This window comes from Quercus lobata, chromosome 9, assembly GCF_001633185.2.
Source record: "Quercus lobata isolate SW786 chromosome 9, ValleyOak3.0 Primary Assembly, whole genome shotgun sequence".
In the NCBI taxonomy this organism is placed as follows: domain Eukaryota; kingdom Viridiplantae; phylum Streptophyta; class Magnoliopsida; order Fagales; family Fagaceae; genus Quercus; species Quercus lobata.
In genome coordinates, this window is record NC_044912.1 from 35,176,011 (window position 1) to 35,188,770 (window position 12,760).

The following is a 12,760-nucleotide window of genomic DNA, read 5'->3' on the forward strand; positions in this document are numbered from 1 at the left end:
TCCTTGATATGAATGCTCGTTATGTTGCAAGATTTGGTCAATCTCATCATTAACAAGAGGACTTTAGAAATGAGCATTATTATAAAGTAGATATTTTTAATGTAGGAATAGATTCTCAATTACAGGAACTAAATCATTGATTTAGTGAGCATGCCATGGAGTTACTTATGCTTAGCTCAGCTCTAGACCCTCAAGAGGCATATGAATCTTTTCAAGTCAGTGATATTTGTTCATTGGTAGATAATTTTTATCCAATAGACTTCACGGATGATGAAAAGAATGATTTGAAAAAGGAACTTGATCTTTATAAGTATGATGTACTTCAGCATTCAAGGTTCAAGAATTTGAAAAATATTTTTGAATTGTGCCAATGGATGGTGAGAACTAGAATACTATATATCCGCTTATTTATAGAGTGGTCAAGCTTGTGCTTACTCTTCCCATTTCTACTGCAACTACAAAGCGAGCATTTTTATCTATGAATGTCATCAAAATTGACCTTCGCAACAAAATGGAAGATGAGTTTTTGTCAGACGCTATGATGTTATTCATTGAAAGGGACATTACTGCGACAATTAGTACGGATTCAATTATAGATGATTTCAAAGATTTAAAAAGACGGCGAGTTCCATTTTCATAAATAACTGCATTGTAATATCTTAAAAAACAATAATTTTGTGTATTTTTCTTCTTGATGGTTTATTAAATGAATGTTTATTTGGAGTTTCAATTTTTTTTTTTTGTTTGTTTATACTTCTGCCTCCCCCTTAACTCCAAGTCCTGGCTCCGTCCCTACTCAAAATATCTTAATCCTATACTTAAACCTTGAAATATTAGGAAAAGAATACTGAAGTCAAGAGATAAAGAGAGCCAAATGCCTTAAAATTGAACAAGTAGTATCACGTTTGGGTGAACAGTGTGTTAAAAGACTCCTAAGGAAAAAGAGAAATCAAGAGAAGGGAAGAGTTTGCCTATTGTTGCAGTTAACATAGCTCATACTCTTGCCTAAGTACAAGAAAGTCCAAATCACAATTTCCCCCCTACAGACATATCATTATTAAAAATATCAAACATCGTCCTCATAAAATAAAAAAATAAAAAAATGGAAGCATATAATCTTGCCTTCATGCTATTCTTGATTGCACATGTGCTCTTCTCACAAAGGTCTGGAGTAGTCATTGTGAAGTACTTGTCTCGATTAAGAGTGGTGGATCTCTTTGGAGACTTCAATTAGGGTGGAGCAGCTTATGCAGCAACTCTATCTTTCACAGTTCAAAACTAACTAAGCAACAAAATAATTGAGAGAACCAACGAGAAGATGCATGATCAAAATCCCAAGTCACCCAGAGAATAGGAATTCAAAAAATACCTTAATCTAATACTTAAACCTCCACCACTCAAATGAAGAAGAAAATTTAAATCTATTTGCTCCTTCCAGAAACCAACACCAAGAAATGCATTGCAAGTTGGAAAAAAAAAAAATCCTTCAATTTTAAGGATTCGAATAATGAATCAAAGGAGAATAGAGGTTGCAATCCAGAATGACTAGATTGATGATTTCAAGTCCTAATAGATGCAATAAGTGCAAGCAAAAGACAGACAATGAGGGAAAGAAAAGTTTGCATATTTGGGCTTAAGAGAATGATGCAAAATTCAAAGACATAAGTTAAAAGCATTTAATTCACAGAAAGCCCAACTAATGCCAGCTATAGGACAAACCAATAACCTAAATAGTTCTCCCTTGGCAACAACAGTATCGGCATCAATCTACCTGCCCCACACAAATAAGAGAAATAATCGCATTTAAACAAGAGAGGAGCTTGCAAACACTAAACAAAGAGTTGTGGGAACCAGGAATGTACTTGTCACAAAACCACAAAACAAACATCACCAACTTATGAAGAAGTCTAGTTTGGACATGGATGGCATCTACTCAATCACATTCTACAACTAGTAAATAAATCAATAGCATGCTAATCTTACGATTATGATGCAAATCCAAAGACAAGTTAAAATCATTTAATTTCTAAAAAGCCCAACAGGGCAAAACATAACTGATATCTTTCTACCCAGCAACCATAGTTGGGTCACAATTGCCATCAGTCTACCTGTCCCATACCAATAAGAGGCATTATTGCATTTGAACAAGACAGAATAACCAAAAATTACACAAAATTGCACTACAAAGGGAAAAGAATTCAATGAAAGTTCAAACCATCTCTGAATGAGACTAGGATTGTAGGAGAGAATGATAAAAGTGGGAAGAAAAGAAATCTTATTGCGAAATCAAACTCCACCACTTACTCAACCAAGCACACAAAAAATCAGCTTCATGTGCACATGTTAGTGTTGAAATTTTAACATACACTCCAAATTGCAAAAGTTGCCAAAAAAACAAATAGAAGAACTCCTCTCTACAAGATAAATACTTACCTAACATTTATAGCAATAATGTATAAAAAATGCAACTCATAACATACGAGACTACACAATGATGAACTCCAAAAAGCATAGTGCAAAAAGACCAAATTGATGATCTTAAGGTCTAAGGATATGATAAATGCAAGTACATGGCAATCAAAAAAAGAACCAAAAACAGTCTACCAGTCCACTGACTTTCTATGACTAGGAAACCAAATCTACAACAGTCTTAAGGGGCACTGCTCCAAGCACCCTGGGTAAGAACTTGCAAAACCTGCTCCAAGCACACTGCTTGAAACACCTACAAAAGTATCTGATGCAAATCCAAAGAACAAATCCAAGCAAATGAGATATAATACTTAATAATATTTTAAGCCCAAAAGAGCAACAACAAGTCAAATAATGTATACAAGGTAGAGTAAGGTGGTTAATATTTCAAGGTGTTCTCTCAATTATCTATATTGCCTTTGTTCATCAACTACAATAGAATTATTTCATAATTTTAATACTTTCAAAGCAAAGAAAGTAAAAGATTTGTCAAGGTGTTTTCTTATATTTGTTCAACGACTACAATAGAATATTGTCAGGGTGTTCTCTCGTACTTGTAGATGACATTCAAGATCAATCTTCATCGAGTTAAAATCAATTTCATTAATTTCAAGTTGCATAGATTTTGTATTAGGAATTTTTTTTTTTTAATTGAGATATCAATTTTAGAGGCTAGAAGACTACATTATCAGCATTGGCTTCTTAATTATTTGCATTTCTTTTCTCTGTAGTTGGATTTCTCATAATATACCAATTAAAATAATATGGCCACATTAAAAAATTTTAATTAAAAAAAAAAGACAAAAAACTCAAACACATTAACCTCTATGGAGGTTGTTCTCCTTGATAGCACCACTTGAGGACATCCAAAATTGGTGATTGGTGGTCGTTGTCCACAAAGGATGAGTTGGCAGTGAATGCACTGAAAGGCAACAAGTAGTAGCTAGACCGCTTCTTTTTTCTTTTTTCCGTTTGTTTTTTTTTTTTTTATTTTTTTTTATTTTTAAGATAGTTACAATATACTACAAATCCCGCCATTCAAACCATTTTCCCCATAAATTTTTAAGCACTTTATGTATGAGGACATTTCAATTCAGCTATAAGACCCATAGCGCTACACCACTTATGAATTAAAAGTGGTTGTTCATTTTGATATTAAACTTGTAATTTAAAAAAAAAAAAAATTGAACAAACTTTTAAGGATTTGTTAATATACCTGTTTTTTGGGAGGGCGCCACAACTATGGATCAACCATCCATTTTATTTTATGGGTCACTCAAACTTTTAAGGATTTGTTAAAGGTAAATGGCTTTTAAAAGTAACTAGTCTCATCATATGCGCTTTTCACATGCAATAAGGTTTTTTTTTTTTTTTTTTTTTTTTTTTTTTTTTTTTTTTTTTTTTTTTAATGTCATAATGTTAAAAGGTAAGATAGAGATGCTGTCCTAATTCTTAGAATCTTTCTCTATGCGAGGTTTTTACTTATTTATTCCAGTGCATTACACAATTTTATGTTAAAACTTGTAGAATATATATAATTATTATAACCAAATAAGTAATTATTATAATGAAAGGAATAAATTGCATTGGTATAACAACTATCAAACATAAAATGATAGCACCTTAATACAAAATTATCTTCTAATATATCAATTGTGCTATAATATCATTTGTAGTTCCATGTATCAAACTATTCGCATATGAATTTTATATCTAATGAATCTACAATATAAGTGATTTGCATTATTGTTAACAATAATATTAATGACTAAAATCTTTAGACAAAGTATCATAAAATTGGCCACTTTTTAAATATAGAACTATTCGATGAATAAAACCTTTGTTCTAATTAAAAATAAATAAAAAATTGCAAAGTTCTACATCTAGATTACAAACCTTTCTTAGGATACTTGAAATCTTTTTTGACAAACCTAAAAAAAAATAATAATAATAAATAAATAAATAAAGAAGAAAATTAAACAGAGTTAAAAAAAAACAAAGTACCATATAGATTGCAAAATTGTATGTAAATTTAATAGTCTATGATTGGAATTTGCTACGACAACTTACATATCTATTGGACAACAAAATAATTAAATTGGATCAAACCAATAACATATGAATCAAATCAAACATAAGGAAATTACCCCCTCAAAAAAAGAAAAAATAAGGAAATTAGCTTAAACAAAAGGCAACAAATACATAAAACGTATTTAATTGATTATAATAAAAAATTAGAGTAAAAAATACATACCTACATGATTGTAGGTAGAAAAATGGAAGCCTAAATAAAAAAAAATAAAAAATAAAAAATTGTACAATAAGTTGGAGAATGAAAAACTACACCAACTACAATACATGATTTTTTTTTTTTTTTCGTTAAAGTTAATACCCAAAAAAAAAAAAAAAAAAAAAAAAACCTTACGGGAAGTAGTATTTTTTTTTTTGAGATACACTTATTTTATGATAACAATGAATTAGAGTCCTGATTTTTTGAATTTGAGATATGAATAAATTAGAGTCCTGATTAATCTAATATTAATCTGCAGTTTTTTATTTCATTTTTTTTTAGAGATACATTTACTTTATGATAACAATAAATTAGAGATAATAATGAATTAGAGTCTTTTAATCTAATATTAATTTACCTACAGTCTTACATGAAGCAATTTTTATTTTATGCTTACTATATAATTTTTTTTTTTTTGATTAATCTAAAGTTTTTATTTTACGCTTACTACATAATATTTTTTTGATTAATCTAATATTAATTTATACCTACAATCTTACATGAAGCAGACATGAAGCAGTTTTTTTTATATCTTTATTTTTTTTTAAAGAGATAAACTACTTAATGATAAAAATGAATTAGAGTCCTAGTAGTATACTATTCCTTTTTAGTTCTTTAAAAATCTAAAAATAAAATATTTATTTCATTTTTTTTAGAAATACACTTACTTTATGATAACAATGAATTAGAGTCCGGATTAATCTAATATTAATTTATCTAAAATCTTACATGAAGCAGTTTTTATTTTACGCTTACTATATAATATTTTTTTATTAATCTATACCTACAATCTTACATGAAGCAGACGTGAAGCAGATTTTATTTATTTTTTTTTTTTTAAATAGATAAACTACTTAATGATAAAAATGAATTAGAGTCCTAGTAATATACTATTCCTTTTTAGTTCTTTAAAAATCTAAAAATTTAATAAAATTTCTGCAATTTGGTAAAACCACGTGGCGTAACCATAGTGCCTAAGCCCAACTTTTATTATATATATAATATGATTTGTACATGAGTTAGTGGCATGTGAATGGAAGAAACTACTTGAAACTAAAACTCTTGATTTTTTGTTTCTAGCTCTCATGTAGAGGCATTGGAATTCAATGGGAGAAGTAATCTTTCTAAAATATATATATATATAACCGTGTGCATTTTTTGTTTTAAGAAAAATGTAAGGTAACATGAAATAATATTTAAAAATGAGATAGAGATAACATCATAATTTTTAGGATCTTTCTCCACTTGAGAGTTGATAAAAGTTTAAAATTTTGAATTTAAAATAAAAAGTGGTAATTCAGAATTGAGAAGAAAAAGGAAAAAGTCTAAAACTTAGAAACCTTTTAAAAAATATAGTAAATTGCTCTTTTAAACAATTTGTGTTTTTTAATTTAAAGTAATTTAACATGTGCCAAATAATTACCTCGTGTTTATATTTCAATAGATTTGGTGCACAACCTTTGCCCATTTTTATGATACACAATCAAGCAATTGAGACACCGGTAGGGCTGAGCAATAATTCCCAAGGAGCCATTATGTCATGCCTAGGTAAGAGCTTCCATATTTTAAAGTCACCCCATCAGTTAAAAATCCCAATACTCCAATATATCTCCAGCAACTTTATGCTCCAAGGTTTCGTAGCCTTATGGTAATGCTAGGATTTTATTATTATTATTATTTATTATTTCTTTCATTTAAGTTGGTGAATAATACCTTTATGGCAGAAACGTAATATACAATTTTTCATTTTAAAATTAGAACTCACCTACAAGTTGCATGGAGATGAGATCAGCCTAGCTTTCAAACCGATATAGTTTTAAATCAAACAAAAGATTAAAGATCCTAAGAACAATTTGTTTTCATATACAATTTTCAGGCGATAAATTCAAGATGCCATTCCACGAGATTGTGATGTTTGATCATCTTCCACTTTGATGAATGATGATCAACACTCTCCTTATATATATATATATATATATATTATTCAAGGAAACTTCAAACTTACGTATGAATATCTATGATTTCATATGCTACTATCAAACCATGTGAAAGAGATATGTGATGTGGCCTAAGCCCTAAGCTTACTGTCCAAGATATCCGCTCAGGCTATATTAATTATTAATAAAGTGCTGGGGTTAACTTCTATCATCAAAAAAGGTGAGCCACAACCTGCTCCTCAAGTTTTATGACAATGAGACTTTAATACTCCATATTATAGATTAGTCCATACTCCAGAATATACGTTTGGCATTTCAGAAGCTGAGGTTTAAAGTTAAACTATAGAGTTATAATAGTAGAGTTTCTGCGATATAAACTTTTATTCGAATTTCTTTTTCTTTTTCTTTTTTTTTTTTTAAGTTTTTGAGCATTTGGAAAATTAAAGTTAATAGTGTTTTTAAAGCTTCAAATTTGTAAAGTATAAATAACGAATTATAGAACTTTTTCAGAAAAACGTACAACCCATTGTGATAATAAGAATGTAAATAATGCAATGCCACTTCAACTGATAATGCCGAAAATATCACCAATAGGTCACACAGCACTCGCGACTCAAAGTGAACCTGCACAACAAAATAACAGAAGACCTTAGAGAGCACCGGTGTGGTGCCGGCCAAATACCCTCCGAAAGTCAAGTTAGAATTATTCTCACAACTCTAGAGTGTTAGAGAGGGTAAATTATGCGTACCTTCTTTTGCGAGGGTATTGGGGATTTTATAGTAGTAGATGATCGGCTATTCCTCCTTGGTGTGGAAGTCTTTTCCTTATAGAACTCTACTTGAATATTTCCGAGCGTGGTGAGCAAGGTTTTTCCTTGTAGAGGAGATCTACTTTCAGTGTGCGTATCTTCTAGAATCCCCCTTGTGCTAGGATTTCCATTTTGGGATTCTAGGGCGTTTTAGGCAATGAGCGATAGAGACCTTAGATCAAGGGCCCTTACTGTGTCCTTCAGCGATGGGCTTTCAATGAGCGTTGGATCATCTCTATATCGGCCCAACAATTCCAATCAGTCAAGCCCATTACCACAGGCCCGTCAGGCTTGTATTTTATCCTCTTCAGTTGCCCCCTTCACCCCAAGGATCCGTCAGTTTAGAACAAATGAACCATGGGGTGACGACCTTAAGGTAAGGGCGTGACGGATAATTTTTTATGACGGAATGAGACCAATGAGACTTAAAGCAGAGGTTTTAAGGTTATAGTTACAATGGGTTGACGAATTCATGCAAGTTAGGATGACGGTGCAAGCGAGGAAACCGTCGACCATACCGACTACTGACAGGCTGTAAGAAAGTCATTAATGATGATGACACGCGTCGTAATTTGATTGGGTTTTATCTCGGATCGAAGCGTCGCTTCGGCTTCCGTGCATCTTCCTTATAAATAAGGGAGTCTTCCTTCTCATTTCTCCAATTTCAGCAAAAATTAACCTGTCAGAGCTCACCCGTCACACCTGTCAGAACTTATCCGTCATATTTTGTCAGAGGCTGAACCGTCTAGTTGCTTCGATCGTCAGGGTTGTACTTCCTCCTTTTACTCATAAAATTGGTAAGTGTTCTTAAGACCAATTTTGTTTTAATTTACCTCACTATCCACACCCGTTATGAATATATAGACCCGTCAGAGTCTTAGGTTTCTGTCATTTCGTGTAGGAAATGTCTAGTGCGTCCAGTAATCAGTCGGTTGTTCATGACAGGCTGGATTACAAGGAAGTATATCCGTCCGGTCACAAAGAACAAGATAGTCCCGGTGATGATAGGAGTCCGTCTTCCTCCTCCTCGTCCTCAACATATGAGGACATGGAGGTGGTTGAACAAGAAGAGGGCTTTGATGACGGTAAGGAATAAATTGTTAGATCCGTCGTCTGTGCTGATGGGCTCAGGGAGTTCGTCATGCTACCAGAGTGGACGGTGAATTACTTCACGTTTGTTATCAAAGAAAAGCACTTCAAAACATTTAGGGATAACTATCAAATTCCAGACAATATTTCCATCTGTCTACCCCATAAATCAGAGAGATGCTATTATGAAGGGGTAGAGGGTGTCGGGGTATATGAGCAAATGTTGAAGGCTGGACTCAGGTTCCCATTGAGTTCGCTTCACCGTGAGCTCCTTCGATATTTGGGACTATCCGTGAACCAGATTTCCCCTAATGCCTGGAGGGTCTTCATAGCGATGGAGATTCTGTACGGCGCAATGTCCGACGGTGCCAAAAGGCTGATGGTTAGGGAGTTCCTTCATTGCTACCGTCCTGACGAAATTGATAGGTCCAGGGGAATATATAGCTTCGTCCCCAGGAGTCCGCTATTGAAGGTCATCTATGACACGCCGGACTCAAATAGGGATTGGAAGAGCCGTTACTTCTTTCTAGAGGGTGACGGTTGGATGTGTCGTCCAGGGGACACGGATTGCATGCCCGTTGACACCACTTGGGGCATATTACACCCGTCTAGTATGGACCGTCCTAAAAATTTTATTTTATTTCATTATGTATGTTTTAAAACAATTTAACCGTCCTTCCTCCTTTGCAGTTAGACAACGCCCCCAAGTGGACATTAAGGAGTTCGCCTTCCTTGAAAAAATCTTCTCAAAGACCCAGCCGAAGGAAAGGACTTGGGCAAAGTTGGTGTCACTTAAGACCATCCATTGGTATTGTGACGGACCAGAATCAACACCAGCTGCCGTCAAGTACGAGGAACAGATTAGAAGGCGGAAGTCCGTCATCCTATTCTTGATAAGTTACGTATCTTATTTTGATAACTAATATTCCCGTCCACTTTTCAGAAATGGACGACGCCAAGAGGAGAGCTTTGATCAGATCCATGCAAAGAAGACCGGCAATGTTGCTCCCCCTGTGACGGGCCCAAGCAATCCATCCGTTAAGAGGAAAACGCAGCCCAAAGGGGATCGTCAGGCCAAGAAGGCCAAAGTGTCCTTGGAACCCGTCGTGGGACTTATGGTGGAGCCTCCGAAGACGACCACTCCAATCAAGCACGGGGTCGGCAAGGGCCTCATGAAGGGGTCGTCAAAGGATCAAGAGAAGCCGCCCGTCCTTCTTCAGGAGGATTCTAAGCATGCCTTAGAATAGATTTCCTCCATTTTGTCAGCAGAGGATTATGAAGACCTAGGCAAACATTCGACGGAGGCCATGGGTGAGACGGGCCTTTTTGCTATTACACAGGTAAGACAGCCCATCTACTTTACCAATGCTAATTACTTTTCTTTTTTGTCCACACTTCGTTTCATAACTACCATTATTATTATTTTTTAGGCAATGGTCATGATGAAGGGGTTGATGGGACGGTGCCTCAGCTATGAGACGGCCCTGGATCGTGTATGGGCAAAAGCGGAGCAGACCGAGGACGAGCTTAATCAGTTGCGAAATTGGAAACCCAAGATGGAGAGGAAGCTTGAACTTTTAGAGAAGGCAAGAAAAAATCTTGAACAGGTGACGGAAGAGGCAAAGAAGACTCTTGAGAGCAAGGACAAGGAGATAGAAGAACTGAAAAATGAAGTCCGTCAGGCTAAGGACGTCGCGGTTCGTGAGTACCGTGACTCCGACGCCCTGATTTCTGAACTAGGTGACTCCTTCCTTCAAGGTTTCGAGGATGCCATCCGTCAGGTCAAGTAAGCTTATCCGGACTTGGACGTTTCAAAGTTCAAGGTCGAAGACCCAGCTCAGACATCCGTCATGCCTGCTGCTTCAGAGAATACAGACGACCTCTTTGCTGATGATGTTGCCCTTGGTGACGGGGAGTCAGCACCAGCAAAAGTTGCACAAGCTCAGCCTGATACGAGTACGGTCCCTCAGTCCGTCGTTAATGAGGACAAAGTTTAGTAGCTAGATTTCCCTTTTTTTTTTTTTTATGTACTTGGAGACCAATTTTCATCCGTTGCTGATGATATGTAAACATTGCCTTTTAAGGGCTTATTTTTTGTCAAATACATCCGTTCACTCCGTTTTATATGCTGAATGTTTTAATTTTTTGAACTTTTTAATTTTGCACTTGAATTCTGTTATTGTGGGACCTACTTACACCCGTCCACTTATTTGTTACTATTGGGTCCGGGATGGTTTCTGTCAGAAGAATTCATTTTTCGGAGACCCGTCTACCCTGTGGGATAGTTTCAAGTCCGTCCATTTTGGCCATGAAATTTCCATCCTCTTGGGACGATCTGTCCACCTTTGGGACATGTTCTACATCCGTCCAAGTTGAACATTAAATTTTCATCCTCTGAGATAATCCGTCCACTTTGTAGACATGTCTTGTATCCGTCCACGTTGGACTTTAAATTTTCATCCGTCCATTTTTTGGACTTGCTTTTATATCCGTCCTCTTTGGACTAAATTTTTATCCTCTTGGGATGATTCGTCCACTTTGTGGACTTGCTTTATATCCGTCCACTTTGGACTAAATTTTTATCCTCTTAGGATGATCCATCCACTTTGTGGACGTGTTTTGTCTACGTCCATTTTGGACTTTAAGTCGTTATCCTCTTAGGATGATCTGTCCACTTTGTGGACTTATTTTGTATCTGTCCATTTTGGACTTCAAATCGTCATCCTCGTAGGATGATCCATCCACTTTGTGGACTTGTTTTGTATCCATCCATTTTGGACTTCAAATCGTCATCCTCGTAGGATAATCCATCCACTTTGTGGACTTGTTTTGTATCCGTCCATTTTGGACTTCAAATCGCCATCCTCGTAGGATGATCCGTCCACTTTGTGGACTTGTTTTGTCTACGTCGATTTTGGATTAAGTCGTTATCCTCTTAGGATGATCCGTCCACTTTGTGGACTTATTTTGGATCCATCCATTTTGGACTTCAAAACGTCATCCTCGTAGGATGATCCATCCACTTTGTGGACTTGTTTTGTATCCGTCCATTTTGGACTTCAAATCGTCATCCTCGTAGGATGATCCGTCCACTTTGTGGACTTATTTTGTATCCGTCCATTTTGGACTTTAAGTCGTCATCCTCTTAGGATGATCCGTCCACTTTGTGGACACATAATAATAAAAAATCCATGTAGAAAATCAAAACTATATCTAATTATTCTTCTTGATAGAAATGCGTAAGGAAAAGTACCTGCCCCTTTGGGCTTAAAAAGGCACAAAAAGATTGTAGCAAAAATAGTTGAAGAAAAACTAATAATTAAAAAGCTTAAAATAAACTGGTCAATTGGGGGATCGTTGCTGTTCGCCGTGTTACTACTACTGGTAGTACTTTCTCAAGTGCTCGGCATTCCATGGATGTGGCAGCTTCTTTCCGTCTATCGTCTCCAGGTGGTAGGTGTCTTTCCTTTGCCATGACGTAACTCGGTAAGGTCCTTCCCAATTGGGGCCGAGCTTTCCCTATGTAGGGTCTCTAGTGGCACCCATGACCTTCCTGAGTACGAGGTCTCCTACTTGGAAGTCTCTGTGTCAGACCCGAGAGTTGTAGTGTCTGGCCATGCGATCCTGGTATCTAGCGAGCCTTTGTTCCGCCGCCGACCTAATCTCGTCTATTAGGTCCAACTGTAGCCGCATTGCTTCGTCATTCCTGCTCTCGTCATGGTTGTGAACCCTGTAACTTGTGAGCCCAACTTCGGCCGAGATGACCGCCTCGCTCCCATACGTAAGTCGGAATGGTGTCTCTCCTGTTGGGGTCCTCGCCGTTGTCTTGTATGCCCATAGTATGCTCGGCAATTCTTCAAGCCATATGCCCTTTGCCCCATCGAGTCGAGTCTTGATAATTTTAAGCAAGGATCGGTTCGTGACTTCAACCTGGCCATTAGCCTGAGGATGGGCGGAGGATGAGTAGTGGTTCTTTATCCCTAGCTGTGAGCAAAAATCCCGGAAGTAGTCGTTGTCGAACTGCCTCCCGAGACAAGGACTCTAGGAATACCAAACCTGCATATGATGCACCTCCAGAAAAAACTTCTAATGTTCTTCTCCGTAATGGTGGCCAAAGCTTCCGCTTCTACCCATTTTGTAAAGTAGTCAATACCCACTACCAGGAA